Genomic DNA, 13,427 nt, shown 5'->3' on the forward strand with positions numbered 1-13,427 from the left:
CTTGACGACATTTGCATTCTTTGCTAGAAGAGAAGAGAGAAACAGAACAGATTTGCCATTTGTTTGCCTGTGTCTCTGTCTGTTTGTTTTGACCCACACTTCCATGGTCTTGTCCATGTTTCATATTAACCATCCTCACAGTAAGCATTTTGCTGTATATCTCTCCCCATAAGTGGAATGACCAGATGCCTTAGTTGCATGAGACCATTTCTGTTAATGCCTATTGTCCAGTATAACTATTTTACCCTCAAAAGTGCCTCTGGGAGATAAATTATATAGTCACTATCATCCATTAGCCAAGTCAGTGCAATGTCCCTGTTAAGAATGCCAGAATGCCAGACCTCTCCTTGCTATGGTTTACAGGATCATACTGTGAAAAAGAAAAAGAAACCACACATTTTTAGATCTTGCTTCCCATATGTAACAATTCTTTGTTCTTCTTTATAAAACTTCCAAACATAGCGTCTTTGCTTCTCACCTGCTCTTCATATGTTCCCCTATAATTTTTCCCCATTGTATCTTGATGGCCTGTCCATTTTCAGTCTCAAATTCCCCTGCCACATACATATTGATATTTCATTATTTCCTCTACAAGTTGGGATTATGGGTTTCTCTTTTATCTTGGTTTTGAATTAATATACCCTTTAGAAGTCTTCAAAGAAGCTGAACTCTTGTTAGCCCTCATTTCTGAGTCCATTAGAACTTATTTGCTGACCCCTTGAGTTGGTTTAAGTCTGCTTTTCATGGTTATTTTATTCTTTTAGTCCTGGCCCTTCTCTTCATTCTCAGGCTGATAAACTCCATTATTTTGTGATCAATCACATTGCAATTACCTCAGCTTTTAGTGTCAGACTTTAAATGGTCATACCTCATACCTCTTGTCTCTCTTTTGTACATTTTTTTCCCTGGCCAACTTTGTGCTTGTCTCACTTGTTTGTAATCGGGTCAAATTTATCTCCAAGATAATGCTTTAATTTTGACAAATATACTTATGATGTTCTGAACATTGTGTTGAGGCAGGAGAGGATAATCAATAGGTGATTATACCTTCAACAGAATTCTGTTATGGAGACAAGGGCACAAGGGATTCAATTTGGCCAAGCCCAAACTTAAGTCGCTATAGTGGGCATGACACATAGTCAACGGGATATAACTCACTACAATTTCCTCAACCTCCCCTGTTTCCACAGTAAAAAATCCAATGGCCAGTCAGAGAAGTCCATTTCTGAGACTCGTTATGATACGTGAGTGGTGTCTAGACCAGCAGCAGTACTGATAAAATTATCACTTCCTGCTCAGCATAGATTTATAGATATGTATGGTTAACTAGAGGATTCTCTTCCAGGGACTATAAACCAATAAAAGAGTGGCAGCCACCTCTAAAATATAGGCTTCCTATCATGCCCAATGCTCAGGGCACCAACTTTATCTTCATCTCATTTCTTATAAAGATTTAAATCTAGCAGTGTTCAGAAAACCCTGATTGAGAACCATTGTTCTATAATAATTATGTTTAATTCTTTTCTGTTTGCCTTTGTTTAAATAACCAACAGCCACGCATACCCTGTTTGGGTTTGTCAGGATCCAAATAGGAAAACAGAAATCATTGCAGGTATTTCAAACACAGAGGATTAAATACAGGTAGCGGTTATAGCTATGGACTAGAGAAGCAAAGCAGGAAATATTATTGAGACCTCAGGATCAGTTTCCACTGAGGCGCTTTCCATGGGAGGGTATGAGTCCCCTGAGGGGATACCAAGAGCCTGTGTAATCAGAACACTGCTACTGTCACCCCTACTGTCACCCTCTCCATGGCTGCTATCGCTGTTACTGCTCCTGGAAACATGGCCAGACCCAGAAAGAAAAAAAGTGACTTCTCTCCTTGTTTTCCATGCTCCCTGCATTGTAGAGCATCCCCTGGCAGAGCCTATCTGGAAGCCATATGACAAAGGAACCTGGGAAATTTAATATGTGGTGTCCCAGACCCTTTAATGTAGAGCCTGACTCAGAAGGTACAACTGTAAATGGTCAGCGACTTGCATGGACTCGGTCTCTGTCCCCATGTCATTTTTTTTCTATTTTGCTTTCTTTAAGAAATCTCATGTGGATTCCTATTAAGTAATACCAGTGAAAGCACCTCCGACAGAATGGGTTTGGGGGAATCTGGAGTTGCACCCACCAGTCTCTCCCTCCCATTCTGCGATGGTCTTTGGAGTCCCAGGGTCAGTGGAGCCCAGATGCACCTCTGAAGGTTCTACTCTTTTCATGTCATGAGCAGTGGATTTTGGAGCTGATTCTCTAAAGGAAAAGAAGAGAGATGTTTTTTCTTATATAAATTAAGATTTATTACAAGGATATAAAGGATTAAAAGAAACCCCCTGGCTTCTAATATGGTGCATGGTATCAAGCAGACATTTGATAAATATATTTGAATGAATAAAGGTCACTGTTCCTTTCTAAGATATGTGGTCACTCTGGGTCTCAGGTGTTCCACTATTGGAATGCACAGCAGGCTCCAGGGAGAACGAGAACCACAGCTCAATACAATTTGCTGTGTGGGTCCCTTACTTTCCCAAAGGGAGGCTGTGAAGGAGTGGGGTTGTTCCCATACCCTGTGGTTCTCTCACTGCAGGATGGATGCCAAACCTGAAGGAGACTCTTCTTCTTTTTCTATTCCAGGCTATCTCTGGTTTCCACCAATTCAATCAGTGACCTTGGGGTAAATCAGTAAAGCTTAGGATTAAGTAATTCAGTTTTCCTTGTGCTGCATGACAAAAGCTATGGCAACATCCTGTAGAAAAATCCACTCAGGTTGGTTTTTGTCAAGGAGTGAGAGGTGGGCAGACCTTGAGATGGTCACGGACTTCTCTTCATATAAGAACAGGCAACTTTATAGCTGACTAACTTGGTGACAGGGTGACATTTTGTCATTATGATGGCAAGTAGCTCAAACATTTCCTTCGTATGATGCCTTTATCTAACTATATTCTGCACTTACTTTCTGTCCCTCCCCCATGCTCCTGTACCAGCTGTGCCAAACCTTTCTTATGTCCTATTTATTGTTGAAATTTTCTGTCTCACTGGCTGTCTCTCTAACTAGACCATCAATTTACTGAAAGGAGGAAGCATCTTATTCAATATTGTATCCCTGGGGTATAGTCAGTGTCTAGCTGGCTCCTCTTGAACTAAAATGAGCTTCTGGCCTTAAATTAGTCAGCTCCCAATAACAATTTGCCTCTGCTTCCACAGTAATAGAGTGTCAGCAGGGCACATTCTTCCCAAAGAAAGATTGAATATCTCAGTCTTTCTGTCCCTAACTGCAGCCACGAGACAAGGGTGATGTCCATGCAATGGGAATGGAAATGACGTGCTCCATGCTGGGGTCTGGCCCTCAGAAGGATACTGTGTGAGCTCCCTGGTCAGTCTCCTCACTACCGCTGGCAGGGAGATGGTGAGACCAGGGCAGCTAACTTGGACCCATTTACCCAGTGGGCATGTCAGAGAGGGCAGAGCTGCTTACCAGTCCTGCCCTGTTCAATTTCCTCTGGTTGCAACATGAAATGGAAATAAATTCCAATATATTTTTAAACCACTCTATATTGAGTCTTTTTGTTAGTTTGCATCCTAGCTAAACGAACATTTTTATTCCAAATTCTGAATAAAATGAGTATTAGCAAGGGGTCCAACAGGGGGAAAAATGACATAAATGAAAATTAGGATAACTCAAAAAAGGTTTGCTTACAAAATGACTACTATAAGGGTGTAGATGAAAGAGAGTTGAAAGGGTAGTGCAGGAGCCCAGATCTCATAGTACCTGAGCTGTTACTGCTCCAAGATCCTAAGAGCTAGGTTAAGGGAGCAGTTACTCAGCCCTTGATGGAGAAATGATTACGAAGAGTTGGAATCCTTAAAAGGAGCAGTGTCCTTCTATCAAGGGGCCACCTGGTTCAACACTCCAGCCTCACTCTCCCCTCTCACTTCTCTTGCCAAAGGCTGCCCTCTGAAATGGGAATTCAATAGGAAGCTGAGCACCCAGAAACCCTACTGGTATCATCTGTAAGCCAGCTTCCTGGAGCGAAGAGCAGCCTAGAGAGGGTGAAAAATGCCTGTGAAGGAACACATGGAGGATATCTAGCTTCAAAAGCACCTTTGCTAAGGAAATGTGGAACATATAGGTACAAAGAGAATAGCACTCTGTTCTGCTTTTATGTCCTTACTGATGTTTAAATATGTATTTTTAAATTAATTTCTAAAACGCTGCCTGATTTAGAACTCAGTGAAATGTATTTCCTCTTGTTGCTGATATGATAACGCAGTGACAGATTCAATAAATAATTCCTTAGACATCACCCATGTATAAGGCGCATTGCTAGCAGTGGACACTAGTCTTGGGACTGGTCTCTGCGGGGCTGATAGACTCAATATATTTTTTTACCTAATCTTTCCTAGCAGTTCAATTCAGGGTATCATTGGTGCTTTGTGCCATCTTTTCAACAATTTTCTTAAGAGTTATGAAGCATAATGATAACAGCTGCCCATATGTTTATTAAACTCATATTTAATAAAAGCAGGTCTATTAAAGATTAGTGTTTGGAAATAATCAGCAAAGAACCATGATTATTATAGCGAAAAGCACTCTAAGTCATATTATAGTGGAAACTATCAGTCAGAATTCACAGTGGCAAGCAACAGAAACCAAATTTGACTGTCTTAATCAAAAAGAAATTTCACTGGAGGAATTTCAGGAGTACATGGAGTAATGGAGTCTGAAAAGTCGGGCATCAAAAATAATGGGAAGAATCTAAGTATATTATTTAGGTAGAGTAGAGACTCAGCTGCTATAATAAATAGTTACCCAAATATAGTGGATTAGGTTTGTTGCGCTATACTTCATTCTCACATAAGAGTCAGGCTAGTCCAGAGGTTGGTCAGCCCTTTCCACAAAGTCAATAATGAGTCCAGATTTTTTCCATTCAGTTGCTCTGCCATCCCCTAAGGCATTATCTTTATTTTGGGGGAGGAGGGAAAAGGTCAGAGCTTCATTGCTACATTAACCTCACTCAAATCTGCATAAATAGAGAAAGGAAAGAGTCAGGGCAGGGAAATGACCTTGTGCTTGGATCCATCACTTCTGCTTACATCCCATATCTAGCTACAAGGAAGGATGGAAATTTGAGTCTGTAATTGTCAGTCACGTGCCCAGCTTAAACTTTACCAAAATGAATAAGAAGAAAGTGGATACTGTGGAAGTGATAGTTGTCTCAGCCACATCAAGGGAATTCCAAAAGACTAACCACAGCAGGAGCCACAGCAAACAGCGTTCTGCAGAAATAGTCTGATCCACATACCTACTTGACTCCTGAAATGAGACTGACTTCTTAGTGTTCCCATATATTTATATCATCCACTAAAGTTGAAAATTTCAGAAAAGAGTAACTTATTGACCTAACCAAAATAAAAAATACCCACCCATGGATACTCTGAGGCAGGAAGACAAGATCTAGCCCCTTCAATTGCATAGTTGACACAGTGTTAACACCACCCAAAATAAACATGATGAGGAGTTCCCCAAATTGGAATCTGCTATAAAATATAAAAGAATATAAGACTATAAAAGAAGTTCTTAAAATTAGTCCTTAAATGTTTTCTTTCAATCACTTAAAATGTCCATTCATTCTCGTTCTATGTACTATAAACTCTGTAAGTTATGGTGGTAAAGTACTGAGAAAGTCATTATAAATCCTTGACCAAAATTTTTGGTCATTAACAAAGGTAAAAAAAGTGATTATTTTGGTTAATTATTGAGTATTCTTATTCATTGAATAATTTCTAGCCAATGTCATGAAAATACTTTCAGGTATGGTTCCCCAATAAGAGAAAGAATTTGACTTTGGGGTTATACAAACCTGGGTTTGACTCATGTAATATAGTTTGGCCAAATAAATTTACCTCTTTGATTTTCTCTTCTATACAACAAAGACAATAATCTTACCCTAAAGGGCTATTTTAAAAACTAAATTAGAGCATGAATAACAACTGCTTAGCATGTGGTAGGCACTCCACAATTATCAGTTTCATACCCTACCATTTCCATCCTCAGATATGCTTCATTTAGTTGCCAAGATAATGTGATGTCTGCTCTGGGGATACAATATATATTTCTGTTAAAAGGCATCATTTCTGGCCAGAAAACATATGGCCAACACACATGAATAACTTGAACTGCATAGGCAGTTCTTCTAATGAGTACTTCTTCCTCATCCAAATTACAGTTTAAGCCTGTCTGGAATTCTAAACAGTTAATAGTGTGAGAACTGATTGATTTAAAGAGGTAGGTCAAAGAATGCTGCAAAGATTATCCATTCGATTGGTATTACAGTATAATTTTTGAAAAGATAAAAACGACTCTCATGCAAATATAGAATCATCATGTTCCTAATGTTTTATTCAGCTCATTAATTGAAGAGAGAACCAGTAAGATGGTAAAGGTAGTTCAAAGCGTCTTAGGAATGGTGAAGTATAGTGAGTTAGTCAAAGGAATATTGAAATTAATTTAGTAATAGATATAAAATTGATTGACGCTCGACAGAGCAATAAAACTATAACTTTGACTATAACTATAACTTCTTACTGGAAGGCATCCTCAAGTTAACATCCTCTAATGAATAGTAGTAAATAGTAAAGTCAAATGAATGTGTATTATCCTAAATAGCTACATAAAACTTGCATGAGCCTGTTAAACAACATCCCAATACAACATTGAAAGGGCATAGAATCATCCTTTTCTTTATTTTCAAGTTTTAGATAATTTTTTAAAACAACAATAAGCCCATTGTTGATTGACTACAACACTTAAATACAAGTACTCGTTACCAGCCTTATCAGAGTTATTCAAGGAGAATCAACTGCATACATTATCCGCTTCCAACTTTGAAATTAACTGATGCAAAAATAGCCAAATATCACATTTACCACTCAAGTCATTTTTCAAAGGAATGAAACAACTACCCCCTTCCCTTCTTCTCTGCTTCTTGATCAGAATTTCACAATTCAATGAAAAATAAAATGACATATGGGCAACAGATTTTTTGAAAAGAAAAAATAATTTAAATAATTCCTTTTAAGAGAACACATTAAGCTTCCAAAAAGCCATTCGTGTTCAGTGACTCCCAAGAGTTGTATGTGAGAAAACTCTCCCTTGCTCTATCTACCCACAGAAACCATTGCAAATGAAAGTAAGGATATATTTATATATAAAACTAGAAATTCAGATTTTAAGTAACAATTGGACTGTCTGGTTAGCCCTAGGGCTGGCCTGAGGCAAAACTGTAAAATCTGCAAAGTGTGATCTCTGTGTTCCTTTCTACTCCCTCTGAATCCTCACTACTTTCTTCTGCTCATTGTCCACAATATTCACTCATCCTGGCTGTTCAGTCTAATCTCCCATGATACCATGCTACAGACTATCCATTTTAGAAACCCCTATGCCCTTGTATATTTAATTTATTGTTTGTGTGTATTTTCTTTTGGAAATGATTTCTGCTAAATATAAGAAACCGCTTGGTGCTGATATGTTAATTTGCTCTTCATTTAGAGTAATAGTATGTTTGGGTATTTTGTGTTTATCATTTACCCAGCATCTGACATCTTCCTTAGGATTTCTCTCAAACCAAACCTTAGTAGCCTTATAGGGTGGCTGACCCTGATTGGGCATGTTCAGACTAATGCAGCCCTCACCTTCACTAGATATCTTTTTAATGCCATAAGTTTGATATTAGGTCATATATCATTTTTTTTTCATCTTCTTAGACATTGAAGAGTTTGGATATATGGAAAAATTTATGTTCGTTTGTTTGTTTTTAAGAGAAGTGGCATAAAAGTTAATTTAAGAATGACCTATATCCTGGGAACTATATGAGGCAAAATTCTGTCGTGTAGTGACATTTCACAACTAATGTACCTACCGCAGATCATTGCATATGAAAGGGTCTGATGCTTGCTGCTTTTTTCATTTTGAGTTCTTCCGTATATTTTATTTATGTCAAATGGAAGCAAAATTCTATTTAAGGAAACTTACTATTATACCATGAACATAAATAATTTCAAATAAAGTATTGATTGAATATCTACTATATAAGGTACTCTAGGTGTTGAAGAGAGTACAAATATACAATGTACCAGAGGGTCCCAAACTTTCTTGATTTACAGCATCCATAGTGTCGAAATAGGTACTTTTACAGCACTTAGAGAAAAGAAAGACGTAGCTAACAGTTTCATTTATTAAGCAATTAGGTCCTACTGACTTATTAACTATTTATAATTTATATCATAGTTAATGGCCATTTGAAAAATAATACACAAAATTGAAAGAAAACATAAGATATTTTATTTCAGTCATATTTACTAATGGGACATATATGCTTGCTGAATATAGAACAAATTCTTAAATGTTGGCATCATACCAAACACTTATCCTCATTTCTTGCCCCATATTAATTTTTTGCATTTTTTATCACTGCAACAACAACAGTTTTGTAAAATGTGACACCATAAAAAAGGAATATAGCATGACTAATATTGAAATTATAAACTACTTCAAGCTTATAGTTCATGTAGTGACCAACAGATGTCAACTGTCATTATTTTCCTTGAAAATTTAAAATACTATCATTACTAATGAACTAGTGAGAAATATAAAAAATTATCCAGAGCAGAATTTATTTCTTTTAACATGGACCTATCAGATTAAAGAGCAAAATTTTCAAACCAGACAAACAAAACATCTTGAAATTAAAGAGAAAAATCTCTACTCCATTTTTATTCATTTCCCAAATGAATCAAATTTTCCAAACTATTGCTCTCTACATTTTTGCCAAACCAAAATAAATGTATAAGTTCTATCATTAAAAAAATATATTGATAATTCTACCCAGAACTTTTAAGTGCTTATGTAACACCAGAAAAGCTGTAATTTAGCAGCTATTGGCTAATATGGTTTTAAGCTTAAGTAGAAATTATTGAGCTTATATATGTGACTTATACTAAGACTTATTGGAAACCCACACATTCTAGAAATACACACATACTGAACAAGAAATCAAAGTAATCCAAAAAATATAGCATTTTATTAAAAATACCACCCTCAAGGTGTTCTCATCCATTCATCTAAATTATAATTCACAATAAGCATGACAAATATTTTTGTATGACTATCTTAAATTAGAATGAATTTCTTAATGGATTAGATTTCTAAAATACTGTACTGAAAGAATGCTCATGGAAATTCCAAAATTGGCCTTGGAGATTCTGGTTCTGAAAACTAACAGGAACCTCATTAGTAACAAATACTAACTCTGCTAGGTGTGGATCATTTCAAATTACAAATTAAATAGATAGTGAGATCTTTACCACCATTCACAAATATCTTACTGATTATACAGCTTTTATCGATGAAAATACTAAGGTTCAGAGAACTTAAGTGAGGGCTGAAGATCATAGTCTGTAAAAAAATACTAATCTCTAATCTAGGGCTTCTGATTCATATTTTATATGTGTTCTAATAAATATCTTGCCACAGATGAAATAGATGATAGACTCCCAGATGTGATTTGGGAAGTTCATGTTTTCTAGCCAATAAATACACTATCTCCCCCATGCTAGGAGCCCAAAGGTCTGCCTTTCGGGCCATTTTCTTGAGTTAAATCATTAGGCACCTTTCAAAATGAAAATGCTAACTTGGTTGGAGATAATATATGTGAACACTTTTAATACATTTCCTGACATATGGAAAGCATTCAATAAATGCTTGTTATTACTTTTTAATGAATGCATTAACACTCAATCTATTAGTAAGGAGTCGTTTGTCAAATTAAGTGTCACTTAGCAGAGCAGAATCAGAGAGAACATAACAAGGAGAGATACATTTGAAGAAGGAAAAAAGTCTGTTCCAAACAACACTGACTGAGAGACACTGGCAGATGGGTTACTGTGGTTTTAATACTGATGTCATTAGAGGGAAAAGAAGGATACTGCAGATATGCTTTACTTTCTTCAGATTTTTTTCTTTGGGGTAGCCATAAAGATAATTTTTATCCTTCTATGCTCTCTTCAACATTCTAGTGCTGGTAATCTGCTTTTAGCTGCTGGCTAGGTGTTACAGAGAGTGGCAATGGCTAGGCATTGTCAAATTGAAAGAAAACATAAGAATCACACTACTAAGTGTTGAATTCCACTTCTTAGATCGTCTATGAGAGTTTTAAGGATTTCAAAGTGTCGCCTTGAGAAACAATGTGAATTTTTGTATGTTTCCATCTTTGTCTTTCTTTGCAACCAGTGTAACTGTATAAACTTCCATTAACTCTCACTCAGACAACATTTCCTAAGGGCAGTTCATAATCTGTCTTCAACTGCAATCTCTCCCATAGCTTGCAAATCCTCACCCCCAACTGTCGGGCCCATCTGTGCTCGCTCTCTTCCCGAGTTATGGCCCTTTGTGCCAAATCTTTCTCTCCCTTCCCAGGCCTCACTGCACGGAAAGGACACACGGATACAACTCTGAGTTGGCAGGCAAACTTAAAACACTAGAGTTTATAACAAGTCTAGATAATACGTTCCACATCTGGTTTATTTCATATTATATAGAGCCAGAAGAACTACTGATAGGTCTGCAGGGAATTTCTCCAGGTCAAATTCCCTGCAGACCCAAAACTACAGAGGCAAACTTTATAATAATGAATGGTGTGATCATCATGGGAAATGTTACAGTATCTTTCCTATTAAATTCAAAAAATAATTTTTTAAAGGGTTTGACTCACTAATTTTAGGGATTTCATACTTAATATGGAATATGTCCTTTCACCACTGAAAACTTTACCTGTGATCCAGAACTGTCATATTTTCTCCTCATCCTCTGCAACTCCATCCTACCCCTGAGCACTTTAAATACTTGATTTATCACACATACAGTGTGTATCCATGTGAGTATGTGCATGCAAAATACTAAGCTTGGTGACTTTATTGAGAAACTGAATACCTCACCAAGAAATTTCATTCTTCTCAATGACCGTCCAGAGTTCCTGAGGTATAAAGGAATGAAAAAAGTTTCTAAGTCAGGAACCTGATTCAGGGATTCTCAATTTTGACTGCACATTGAAATCATCTGAGAAAATTTTAAAAATGCAAATGCTTGAGTCTCTCCCTGAGAAATTTCAGGGTAACTGGACAAGAGTGTGGCCTGAGCATGTGGACATTCACAACTTCCTCAGCGATTCTATCCTGTGGCCACGATTGAGAGCCTCTGCTTCTGAGAGAAAAACCTCTGCCATGCGCCTCACTTTCAATGGCTGACGCTGACACACATCAGGCCATCATTGGTATGTTATATGCCATAAAAATGTACAGCGGTTAAGATGTCTACCCATTATGGGCCAACGACTGTGTTAAGTCCATTGCATTGCTTCATTTCATTCTCAAAACAATCTAAAAGATGGTATTAAATGCTGTTTTTCAGATAGTGAAACTAATATGTTCTCTGTCAAGAAGATGAACTATCAAGAACTGTTGGTTGCTTCTCCTCAAAATTAACCCCGGAGAAACTACTAAAGCAAGAAAGGAGCATAGATCTAAAGAACAAACAACAAAACTGCCAGAAACTCTCGGGGTATCTGAAAGCTCTTGCGAGCTGGAGGACGTCTAGGAAAGACAAGATGGAGAGGCTGTGCTGTGGTCTGGAGCCAAGCGGGGGCAGAAGGAGCAGAGGGAGGAGAGTTTGAAGAGTGTTCAGTTCTGCTCTTGCCTCTTCACCAAATGTTTACCCTCCACCCACACTCAGTAGGGACAGTCATTGACTATACCATCACCTCAGGGATGGACAGCCACCAGAGTCCACAGAGTAAGAGCAGAGCAGAACACTCTATCGATGAAACAGACCTTGGTGGCCAGATTACCCTTAACCTTGGGTTTCTCCATCTCCAACCATCCAGGGTTATGGGAAAGGATTTTGCACCTTTCAATGGTGAATCTTTTTTAAAAGTTAACTGTGCATTCTCAACCCAAGCAGATGCCCATGGTCTGACAGCAAATGGGTGTTGTCAAGAGTGACCAGCAATGACTAAAGCTCAGATCATTTTTCTTTCCTTAAACGAATGATTCTTAGCCTGGAATTCAGATCATTTCCTTCACAATGAATATGAAAAACCACAACAGTATCAGCAGTACCTATGACTGTGTTACCAATTTAATCCCACATATTTTCTTATCATATTATAGTTGCAGATATCCTGAAATAGCTTTTATACCCAGCATTCTTTCAGAATTATGACAATTATTTATTACGTATGATGCTAAATGTTATATTTAACGTTTAACAAAAATGTATAGGTAATTATAGCATAATATTTTGCTATTTTTATAACTTAATTTTAATGTGATTGTTTTCTTCATAATCACATAAATTTAATTTTACACATTTAAAAATGAAATTCTGAGAATGATTTTATAGGCTTTTCCAGGTTGCCGAATGGGTCTATGGCCCAGAAGAATTAGAAAATCTTGGATTAATCTCGTGGGCCTTTGGGTCAACTGTAATAGACATTACCAGACTATGGTTAAACGGTTGATATTCAGTATTTGTTCATGCCTCCTCCTGATTTGCCTTCCTATACTGTGGGGCTGGAATGCTATGAACTTACATTGCCTAGACTTCAAGAGAACACTTGGTAGGCCAGGGGATGTGTGTATGCATGCATGTGTCTATATTTCTATACCTCCCGTAATCTGTATCTATATCCCTGTACTGATGCATGTGCATGAGTGCACGCGTGTGCACGCACACACACACACACACACACACACACACTACTCTCCAGAGTAAACATGTTATCTACCCACTCCACCCACAGTAGTGCATGAGGGTTCCTTCTCTCTATCACTTGGAAATGTCTGGCTTTCTTATTTCTGCAAGCCCAGTAGGAGAATTGGAGGCAATCCAGATGTCCATAACTGTAGGAATGGAGAGGCAAAATATAGTAGAGGCACACAATGAAATAAAATGTAGAACTACATACACAAAAGATATAGAACTTTTAAAACATAGTGTCAAGTGAAAAAGATAAAAATGAGATCTATTGTACAATATAATTTATGTAAATTACAATTACATGCAAACAAAGCAATAATACATATTTTTTAAGAACATATACAAGTAAAAGGATACACATGAAACACATAAAAGGTTCACCAATGAAAAATGAGAGTAATGGGACTGAGTAATAAGGATAAAAATGAAATGAATAAATACAATTAGAAGAGTTTTGCATGGACCAATGACAATAGTGTCCAATGAACTGAGAAGGATGATTAACTCGGCTATGCACCTGAGTGCCTAGCTCCACAAAAAAGGAATAAACTAACTCAAAAGATAATTTTCC

Source organism: Pteropus vampyrus, unplaced genomic scaffold, assembly GCF_000151845.1.
Source record: "Pteropus vampyrus isolate Shadow unplaced genomic scaffold, Pvam_2.0 Scaffold32, whole genome shotgun sequence".
Classification (NCBI taxonomy): Eukaryota; Metazoa; Chordata; class Mammalia; order Chiroptera; family Pteropodidae; genus Pteropus; species Pteropus vampyrus.